At 39.2% G+C, this 11776-nt stretch overlaps 1 protein-coding gene across 1 annotated transcript in view; it reads right to left on the bottom strand.

Annotated features, from left to right (window-relative positions):
• Positions 1-6258, bottom strand: part of LOC107688822 (poly(rC)-binding protein 3-like) — a 22598-nt gene extending 16340 nt beyond the window's left edge. Inside the window, exon 1 of the mRNA XM_016486603.1 lies at positions 5985-6258. The gene's annotated coding sequence lies outside the window, so the exon portion shown is untranslated. The remainder of the gene's footprint in view (positions 1-5984) is intronic.
• Between the last annotated feature and the right edge of the window lie 5518 nt (positions 6259-11776).

Below are 11776 nucleotides of genomic sequence, written 5' to 3'. Positions count from 1 at the left end.
GTGTTTGCACCTCGCCTGGACTCTAGCTCATCTTGTGGATTCCCCATTTGCCTCGCTCTCAGGATTACGTTCACCATCGACTGACTCGCGCCTTCCGTTGGATACTCTTTTGTGTTGCCCTCTATATACCTGTTTGCCATTGTCTGACCCATGCCTGTTTTATGACCAAGTCTCTGTCTTCTATTAAAGCTTTGCAAATGGATCTGCATGTCTCACTTCTCGTCGGCTCCGTTACACTGATAGGTAGCATGTTTCGTCGGCACACCGGCATTTTCTCCACACTCGAGCAGCTGTAGTGACAACAATGTCTCGTAAACAATGCAGGTGTTTTGTATTTGGATGTAAAAGTGAACATAAGAGTCTTCATTTTGTTCCGACATGAGAGCCACTGAGGATGCAGTGAATTAGTTTTGTTTTTTATGGTAATGTGCCACCAAATACACAAAAAATAGGAGAGGTGTGGGGTGAGCAGTATTCATTGTCATTTAAAGAGATGGCTAGCTGTGAATAGAGCTGTTTTTGACAAGGTAAAAAGGGTGTTGTTTTACATGACCAGCATTGAGGAATTTTAACCAAAGTATTTTGCATACTTTGCAAATTATATGCAATATAATTTCATTAAGACCCTAAAGAATCACACCGACTTGTGGAAAATGGGCATCCCCTTTAATATACAATTAAAAACTAAACACATAATTCAAATAGGCTACTTAGTTTATCTGAGACTTCACTGTAGCGAGGCAAACCATTAAAATTAAAAATATTAAATGAACTAGCAATAGCGCATATTCATGTCATAACATAACTAACCAAGAGACTGCATTATGAGCAAGCGTAGTTACTGGTCTTTAAATAAATGAGCATAAATATTAGCATATTCATTGGCCCATTATCAACCTAACAAAAGGCTCTACTCTTCAGCACAATGGTAACCCCCAAAACTCAGATGCAACAAAAACCCATTTAAGTCCCAAAATAACAGAACATTAAACACTAACAAAAATATAGCCTCTAATATTTTGCAAATACACATTTTAACATTTACTATTCTTACTGAGTCTAAAGCAAAGCTAGGAACTAGAAATCTACCGTAACTCATTCGGTTTAAATTCCTCTTGATATAATCAGTTACTAAGTTCACATAACCTTTTCTGTTCAGTGAATTTTCAGTAATATTTGAGTAAAATTCCCTTGTTCCATTTAGTAAATGTGATTTTAGATTTCACAGTGTCAAAATCAGAGAAACTAAGGTTGCAAAGGTCAAGATTTGGTTGTTTAGCATCAGAGATTATAATACCTTGAAAAATCGAAATAGCTATTTACTAATGTCACGTGTTTGTCTCTGTTTAGTTCCTGTTTGCCCCTATTTTCAGTTCCTGTTCTCATTTAGTTAATCATTGTTTATTCTGTTCACCTGTTTTGATTGAGTTCCAGTTTTGCCTTTTTCAGTTTTGCCTAATCGCGTTCCATGTTTTTATATACCGTGTTTTCCTCAGTTCCTTTGTCTTGCTTTGAAGTTATATTGTGGTGTTTTACTCCTATGTTCTTCTGTTTAACTCTTGGCGTCTTTTTCCCCGTGTTTGTTTTCTGCCCTTTTTGAATAGTTTTTGTTTTCCCGTTTTTTCCCCCGTGGCATGGAAACCGCTGCACGTTTCGCCGCTCCGAAGAAGAGCCCGCCGGCCGCTCCGCCTATTTTCAGTTCCTGTTCTCATTTAGTTAATCATCGTCTATTCTGTTCACCTGTTTTGATTGAGTTCCAGTTTTGCCTGTTTCAGTTTTGCCTAATCACGTTCCATGTGTTTATATACCCTGTGTTTTCCTCAGTTCCTTTGTCTTGCTTTGAAGTTACGTTGTGGTGTTTTACTCCTATGTTCTTCTGTTTAACTCTTGGTTTGATAATTAAAGACTTACTTCTGGATTACCCTGGCACCGTGTGCTTCATCCCAACCCACATCGTGACAACTAAATCAGTTGAAATAAATACGATTTACAAAGTAAATGTATTTAATTTGATTATAGTAGATGCTGTGCCAGTAATGTATCTTGCAAGGCTCTTAAAAGCATAAAATATAGGATATAGTATAGTCGCTAATTAAGGGATCGTGTGCATTACAGTAATGTCATCAGCCAGTCAGAGTTTATCAGCATGTCAGGACACAATTATCTTGTGGCTGCATCATTTCACAGCTCAGGTGACTGGCTTAAATAAACAATTAATATGTATATAGAATAAAATGCTGTTTTATTAGAAATAAGAGAGAACTTTTATGAGAGAATAGACTGTTAAAAGTTTTCTGAACTTAATGTACAATAAATTGCATGTCCAAAAATGTTTAGAATGTTGCTCTGCCCATCTCAGACCAGCAGGCAGAGGTAGCAGGGCACAGAGAGAGATGGATGAGATCTACAGCCAGATGTCCTCCAATCTCCCACAGGATGCCAGATTACATAAAGACTTTAATCCAGATTAACAACATCCAGGGGTTGGTGTCTAGTTTTAACAGCACAAATAATCTACAGAAATCCACTATGATCAGTGCCAGGCCTAGAAGACCAGAAGCTGATGGCAAATAAATAAACCTCCTGGGTTATATAAAAGAAGAGGTTGAAAGATATGTCATAGTAGAAACAGTTCACATCCTGATGTATTCAGTTCTCAAAAGCTCAAGAAATGTGTCATGAATTCAAATCTTAAAAGCTCAAGAGCATGTTGAACAGAAGATACATTTTTGAAGAAGAGAAACGTTAACAGTGGGATGAGCCATTAATCATGAGGGAGGATTATACACTACACCCTTTCATAAGGGCCAATCAGGCTGAAACAGATGGCATTATTTTGCGCCAAGGGGATCATAGATGAATCAGGTCTGATTCTGAAATACTTTTGCATCCATAATGCCTCAGAGGAAAGGACACACTAAAGAGAGTGTGGACAGGAGCTTTGTTTTTGCATTATGTCTAATTAGAGTTTCACTTCTGTCTGATGTGATGAGGTTGTGTAGAAAACAAAATGGTCACATATGGCACCGTTTGAGGCATGTTTGCTTCAAATTAGCAAACGCATTCTTTTTCAAACTCATCTTTTCATCGCTTCTACACATGAACACACAAACCCACACTGATACAAAAGTTCATGCATTAATAAACAGATGTTTAAACAATGCTGAATCCAGGTTTCTTGTTTTCTTTTATTAATAGTATGTTAGTCATAAGCGATCTCACTGACTGAATCATAGCCAATGCACACAAAATCCCTGCACCAAAGCAATGATTTTTCAAATCAGTCTCCTAATTTGCTGCTTGAATCAGGAATAGTCTGTTTTCATGTTTATAACCATTTGATTTGTGACCATAGCTTGCGCATAGAGAATTCATGGTGGAAAATGTCATTGATTCTGATTGCTACTCTAGGATAAAGTTGTCTGTAACTGCTGGTCTAGGATAAGTTTCATAAAGACAAAGATTAGTGAAACGCAAAAGCTGAATCTACATCAGTGATTGCAGACAGCTGCTATTATGCATCACTTGTGATGCAAATTTATAAAAAATTATATATATTTTAGATTTAAATGATCATTAAAGTTATTTATTATTACTTTTTGATAATAAAGGCAGTGTAAAATGCATTTAGTACATTTTGATACTACAAATGAATTGAGAAGTGAACATCTTTATTTATTTATTTATTTTTTACATTTACATTGTCAAAATATCCTTAGAACTACCTTTCTCTATAAAGTATTTTTTTCTGTATATTCTTGGCCATATACTTTTTTTTTATTCCTTGCACATTTACACAGAACCCAAAAGGTTAATTGGAAAGATCAGGGATTATTTATCCATTCTTATGGTTCTACATCCTTTGTTATGTGCACCCAGCAAGATCATGCCTTATATGATTTTTTTTTTTTTTTTGTTAAATACTATTGCACAATTGATTTAGTAATGGCATTGTATCACTGAATACACAGTAATAATTTATTCAAAATTCAACCATGTAGTCTACTCTAGCTACTGTTGTACTATCAGTATACCGGTGGTACAATACACATTACCTGAGGTGCTGTGGCCTACACATTACAGTATGTCCACAGTATAACTATTAGATCACCCCCACTAATTTCAGAAGCACCGACAGTGATTTTGGCCTGTGCGCAGCATTGTAAGAGCAGCATTGCTCATGACATCTGATTGGGAAAGTGGGTCAAGCTTTCTACTAAAGAGCTTCTGGCCTCTTCCTCTGTAGCGGCTATCAAATTAAGCACGCTTTGTGCATGGCTGAGCAATGCTCAGAAAAAGCTCCCCCCGTTTCCATTGCGCATCTCTGCACGGCGCTCAATGTAGAAAAATGAATTGTTAGAAGAGGGTCTTCCCTCTCTGCACTGCGACTGAGGTTTTAGTTCCAATAAAGAGTGATGTCTCTTATTTAAACCTACTGAGGCATGAACTGCATTACATACAGAAAGAAGATATTAACAATGAATCCATTAAAGAGAGACAACTTTATTTGTATTATATACATGCCCATTTTTATTTGTTTTTAGTAACTTGCTGACTTGCAACACATACTGTATGAAGGGGAATTAATTTTTTTATATATTGTCTCATTATTTTTATTATTGTCCTATAATATCATATCATATCGTATTGTATTGTGGTAACATGTTATTTTTGTATGCTGAACTTCATAGGAATAAACAAGAGCTTATTGTGATTGAATGCAAACTGACAGCATTTAGGAAGGTGGTTTAAAGTTAATAAACCTACTCATTAGTTTGAATTTCGAAAAGAATCACAGGAAAACAAAATACTTTTCTCAGACTTGTAATTCAGCCAAGAATTACAAAACTTAGCTAACATGTATCTTCAATGATGACAGTTCTAATTCCACCATGCCACTGTCTCAGTTTGATAGTTTCTAACAGTGTAAAATAATGAAAATTATTCTGAATTTTGCAGTGGTCTACCTCTTTTGTCTAGCCATTGTCAAACAAATATTGCAGAGGAGGTTCTGATATAAGACATAAACCATTATCTGAATAAAGAAAAGTTAAACATGTCATTTTCATGCAAAGACATGGCAAATTGATATACCTTGTGCTGCAAATTAACTAGATGTCATTGACTTCTTTTTTATGTAAATGTTGCATATTCATGGATTGCCAAAATGGCTTTCAAATTTAAATCCCCTAAAGAACCACATATCCTGAATCACCCTAGTAAATCCAAGAGCATGAACTGATAACGCTATTTTATGATGATGATAATCAGGATAATGACTGTACAGATATTTTCAGTTCTGATCAAAGTCAATCCCGTGGCGCAGTGCCACCTCAACTATCTGTCACATACAAAGACGGTGCAGATATCCATAGACAAGTCTCGTGGTAATTGCCCAATAATTAAATTATCTTACATAAGCTTAGTTAAATGTACACATTGTTGTGAAGACAGCAATGAGGAAGAAATAAAGGACATCTAATTGACCAGTTTCCCCAAGAGATAGCCACACTTTCTACAAACACGCATTGTTCTTTTGTATTTGTTTAATTAGGTGTAGTGACTCATTTAGGAATGTCTGTGAGAATCAAATCCAACCATTTCCAAACAATGTCCAGCAATGTTTAAACAATAGTTGTAGCGATTCATGAATTAATGATGTGTTTGACATGCGGTCGGCCTAGCAAACAAAACTAGTTTTAAAGCAGATACGTTAAAGGTATTGTAGATCAACGTCTAGACTTACATTTTGTAATGCTATTTATAGTATGATCAGCCAAAATTATGTATAACGTCAACATGCATATTTTTGTTTTCAATCAAAAGTAATACAAATACATAATAAGAAAAAAATGTTACATATTATCCATTTCCATTTCCTTTCAAATTTTAAATGCATATAATAATGGATATTCAGAACAAAACATCCTTCTGAAACATTCTCAGAAAACAATAAAAATAGAAGCTTGAAAAAGAGGCTTTACCTTGGGTGCTACTGGAAACAGATGGCCACCACTTTCGATGTTTGCGAAAAGATGAATAAAAACGGGACGACAGGCAAAGGGAAAATTATTTTACCCTATCTTCTCGGTTAACTCAGATTGAAAGGTGGCATCCAATTGGCTAGAAGATGAAGTCATGTGAACACAATGTCACAACACGTGACTTTCTCACGAAACAGAATGATGGCAAAAACGCAATTGGACTGAAGTGATTTTGGGGTTCGTTTTGATCTTCGGACAGTGTTGTGAAATGCTAAAAGCAGGTCAGGAGACCATGGGCGCAGGGGCACAGGGGTTTCCCCTCCTGCGAGATATCCGAATCCGTCCAATGAAACACTCTGGCGATTCAGCAAAAACAATTGGATGGTGCTGTGTCATCCATGTTCTTTACCCTGAGGGTGTCCCGGTTATGATGATAGATATTTACTCCTACAATGAGTAACAAATCACCCCCTGCCCCACATCACAAAACAAAGCAGTGTTTCAAACCAAAGGTATAGAGTATAATAGGTACCAACTTCATGGCAACAAGGACCACTTCCCTAATTGAAATTGATAGGGTATTTACATCTTTACATTCTATAGCACACAGGGATAAATTAAGACTGTCCATTATGTTATGTTGTCGCCCCAATGTACCCTACTACACTTTCAATTCTATGCTCCAGCCAGCCCATAATTACAATGAGCTTTAGCATTCTCCTCCATGGATTAAGTGACCCAGAGCAAATCCATGGCAATATTAGGACAGTTGTGGAGGGATTATGCTTCAGTCATTATGACTGAAATGCTCCGTTCAGACAGTTATTGTATAAATATTCTCCATTCTTGTACTTTTATATAAAACCCCCCACCAAATTTTGTGTTTTGTTTCCTATTTCATTGTAATTGCTCCAAAACCAAGTGACCGTAGTTTATTCCTTTGGGCTTAAGCTCTTTCATAAAAACACTCTCACTATCTTTATTAACATAAAAATGCAAGTTTTTTTCATGTTAGACTTTTGAAAAACTTGACAAATTTGTTTCTGATCTTTGGTTATGACCATAATTGAGGGTGATATGCAGCCTGCTGTCTATTCAATGGCCCCTGGGGAGATGACACAAATAGAGCATTAAATTTGTTCCACATTGAAATAGGCAATGCAGTGAAGCTCCAGACTGTTGTGAAGAGAAAAGCTGCCCAATCAAAAGAAATAAAGTTCATGTTCAGGCATCTTTGGTGTAAACTGCCATGCAATCACTTTCCAACCCCCTTCCTCTTCAGAGATATTGGATGCTAAGCCTGTATCTGGACTGAATGACAACTCGGATGCCCAGCCCTGGGTCAAAATACTGAGTTAAATCTAATTATCTCTGTAAATTTAAAAAGGTATCTTTTGAGGTTTATGATAACTTTATACTTTTCAATACCTTAGAAAGAGTCCCTGAAAATTATCATGTATTTTGATGAGCAAAATTTCAGTGTGCGCACTTTTTTGGTTTGAAGTAAGGGAAATCAGGGATGTATGCAACAATTTTTTGCTGTAACATTTGTTCTTAACTCTGAAGCTTTGATATTATTTTCCTATGTTTATCTACAAATTAAAGTTGTTTGGAAATGTACAACAACTTTCAAACAACCTTCACAAACAACGCCACTTCCACGTGCCACGCTTCCCTCAACTAAAACATCACAAACAGTGCTTACGGGTCTATAAAAGTGAAAAAAATTAAAATGAAAAATAGGCTATTTTCAATAAAAGGTCAAACATATTAGGAATACTTTTAACTTGAAATTTATCTTACCTGTCGAGAAGACACAAATTTGTTGTATCGAATGAAACCCAAACATTCTATCAAATTCCTCTAGCTTGTAAATACACTGCCAATGTTTACCCTTTTCTGTCTCTGTATATTTTGGCAAGTTTTGAAATTTGGGCTTGAATTTCTGTAGCGGAATCTGAATTTCTTTTTCCACACCGGCTAACCTATACATACATATTTATGGGCTAAACACCTTCTGGCTCAGCCTGCTACAGTAGCCACGCTCCAGACACTCGCCCTTGGCTGGGCGGAGATATGCAAATACAAGCAGGTAGCACATCTTATAATTGTATACAAACTGAATACAACGATTGGACGAACATTTTATGGTCCTGAGCCCTCCACAGAAGATATACTGTATATATACAGTTGAAGTCAAAAGTTTACATACACCTTGCAGAATCTGCAAAATGTTTAAATTTATTTTACCAAAATAAGACAGATCATACAAAATGCATGTTATTGCTTATTTAGTACTGACCTGAATAAGATATTTCACATAAAAGATTTTTATATTTTTTTAAAAGAAGTTTACATATCGTCCACAAGAGAAAATAATAGTTGAATTTATAAAAATGACCCCATTCAAACATTTACATATCGATTCTTAATGCTGTGTTGTTACCTGAATGATCCACAGCTGTGTTTTTTAATAATACACTCTAAAAAATGCTGGGTTAAATAAAACACAGTGCTGGGTAAAATAGGGACAAACCCAGCAATTACATTTAACCCAACCGCTGGGTCAAAACAACCCAATTGCTGGGTTTGTCCCTATTTTACCCAGCACTGGGTTGTATTTAACCCAGCATTTTTTAGAGTGTAGTTATTCATGAGTCCCTTGTTTGTCCTGAACAGTTAAACTGCCTGCTGTTCTTCAGAAAAATACTTCAGGTCCCACAAATTCTTTGGTTTTCCAGAATTGTTGTGTATTTGAACCCTTTCCAACAATGACTGTATGATTTTGAGATCCATATTTTCACACTGAGGACAACTAAGGGACTCATATGCAACTATTACAGAAGGTTCAAACGCTCACTGATGCTCCAGAAGGAAAAAATAATGCATTAAGAAAACATTTTGGAATTTGAAGATCAGGGTCAATTTAACTTATTTTGACTTCTGGGAAACATGTAAGTATCTTCTATAGCTTCTGAAGGGCAGTACTAAATAAAAAATATGATATTTAGGCAAAATAAGAAAAATGTACACATCTTCATTCTGTTCAAAGGTTTTCACCCACCGGATCTTAATGCATTGTTTTATGCATGCTTAATGCATTCTCAAAATCACAGTCATTGTTGGAAAGGGTTCAAATACACAAAAATGCTGGAAAACCAAATAATTTGTGGGACCTGAAGGATCTTTCTGAAGAACAGTAATGAACATTTTGCAGATTCTGCAAGGTGTATATAAACTTTTGACTTCAACTGTATATCTTTATATTTTGACCACTTTAAAGGGGTCATGAACTGCCTTTGTTTTTTTATTTTGTACTGTTCTCTGAGGTCCACTTATAATGTTATCAAAATTTGTACATCAAAAAACATCATAATTTAGAAGTAATAAGCTATTTTCTGTCCTGTTTTTAACCCCCCTCATCAGAACGCTCTGTTTGAATAGGCGTGGCGGATTGTAGACTCGCAAGTAAATGCCCACTGCTATGATTGGCTAATAGTTATGTATGTTTGACAGTGTACATTCCTCATAGATGGACGCTGCTGTGATTTAGGTCAAAACGCATAAATAACTTAATAAATATCAAACGATCTGTAAGAAGAGACAAAGTAATAGTGACCATGTAATGAAAACAGATACTCACACTTGTGTTGCGAAGTTACTGTCAGATCTAATATAGTCGGCACAGCATCGTCTTTTAGCTTCAGTCTTTTTGAAAATCCCACGTCGATTTGTGCCTTGTTTGTAAAATGAAGTGAAAACAAAGGACCAAGTTCTTACTGACGTGTCTGGATCTTCATTAAAAAAAAAGTTCCCTTCAAGCGGTCACTCTCGACGTCTCGTCGGTAATGACCGACTTAGGGATCTCGCTTAGAGAGACCAATCCACTTCGAGTGTAAACTAAACTAGCCAATGCACATTGGCGTGCGATGATTGCATCCAGCTGCCGCTGATCGCAGCGTGAGTATAACTAGGCAGCAGGTGCAATGCATACTCAGCTTTTCGCTTCGGAGCCGAGCGATCACATCGTTTTGCTCCTGACTACTCTACTGAGAAAAGAAGACTGAACGAGTTCAGCGCGCTCTTTGGAGCTCTTGGTGTTGGCGGTACGGCGCTTCAGCGGTGGTGGTTTCCCATGTCGAGTGGTTTGCACACATCAGGCTGCACTACCCCCTGTTTGTGTTGCAGGCGGCCGTCTACCCTGTGCGCTTCAGCACGCTAAAGAGCTTTTAGAGCTTTTCCCCTGAAACAGCATTCACGGGTGCGTCTTTTTAAAGACGACGCTGCATCTGGCAAACTCGATGTTACGTCTTTGTAAAGATGACGTTGTGTCTGGCAAACTCGACATTACGTCTTTGTAAAGACGACATTGCATCTTGCTACAGACAACATATCACCCGTGTGTTTCTGGATGTGGTCGTTACCTGGCGTCGGGTGATGGTAACGATCGCTGCCTCACGTGTCTGGGCATTAAGGTGGCATTCGTGGATGAGTCATGTTCTCATTGCAGGAAGATGACCATCTCGGAGTTACGGGCCAAGCTCCGTTACCTCAAAAGGGGCGGAGCTCCGTTTCCTCTGCCTCCGTTTGTGGATGAGTCATGTTCTCATTGCGGGAAGATGACCATCTCGGAGTTGCGGGCCAAGCTCCGTTACCTCAAAAGGGGCGGAGCTCCGTTGCCTCTGCCTCGATCTAGTTCTCGTCATGGCAGCGGGGGCTACTTCAGGCAGTAGCACAGGTGGTCTGAGGGTAACAGTGATGGCAAACCTTCCAGGGAACCAACCCTCCGCACTCCTCAACCAGTTGAGCTGCCAAAGGAACGTGTTGGGCCCTCTACAAGGAGTGTACCAGCAGTATTATTCGGCACCCCCCCCAGACGATCGGATGTTGATCGCTGCATCGGAGGGTGAGCCGGAGCTTTCAGGAGAGGAAGATTGCCCTCTGGGACTGTAGCAATGCCTGAATCGATCCGGAAATAATGGCTATGCTTTCCTGGGCTGCCGTGAGGGTAGGGCTCGAGTGGAGACCTCCACCGTGTCCCAAGCCCTCAAGGTTGGACGATTGGTTCTTCGGGGTGGTCCGCGCTGGTTCTCAGCACCCCGCCCCGGTGCCATTCTTCCCGGTATTATTCGGCACCCCCCCCCAGACGATCGGATGTTGATCGCTGCATCGGAGGGTGAGCCGGAGCTTTCAGGAGAGGAAGATTGCCCTCTGGGACTGTAGCAATGCCTGAATCGATCCGGAAATAATGGCTATGCTTTCCTGGGCTGCCGTGAGGGTAGGGCTCGAGTGGAGACCTCCACCGTGTCCCAAGCCCTCAAGGTTGGACGATTGATTCTTCGGGGTGGCCCGCGCTGGTTCTCAGCGCCCTGTCCCAGTGCCATTCTTCCAGGAGGTTAATGAGGAGCTTACTAGGTCGTAGAAGGCACCTTTTTCTGCCGGAAACTGCTATCTGCTATCTCCTCCTCCCTCACCACTCTCAACGGTGGTGCAGCTAGGGGGTATACAGGGGTCCCCCCGGTGGAGAGGTCAGTTGCAATGCAGTTGTGTCCTAATACCGCCTGCACCCGGCAGGGCAAACCGTGCCTCCCCTCCCGGGTCTGTAGGTATTTGTCTGGTCTGTCTGACGATGCTTATGCGGCCTGTGGAGAATCTGCCTCCGCCTTACACACTACGGCGTTACTGCAGGTTCTTCAGGCTAAAGCACTGAGGGAACTGCACGAGGGTGGTCACGGTCCGGAAGTTCTGAAAGAGCTCCGAACTGCAACTGACCTCGCGCTCTGAGCGTCGAA

This window comes from Sinocyclocheilus anshuiensis, unplaced genomic scaffold, assembly GCF_001515605.1.
Source record: "Sinocyclocheilus anshuiensis isolate Anshui unplaced genomic scaffold, SAMN03320099.WGS_v1.1 scaffold101, whole genome shotgun sequence".
Classification (NCBI taxonomy): domain Eukaryota; kingdom Metazoa; phylum Chordata; class Actinopteri; order Cypriniformes; family Cyprinidae; genus Sinocyclocheilus; species Sinocyclocheilus anshuiensis.
This window is presented reverse-complemented; position numbering and strand designations above follow the sequence as displayed.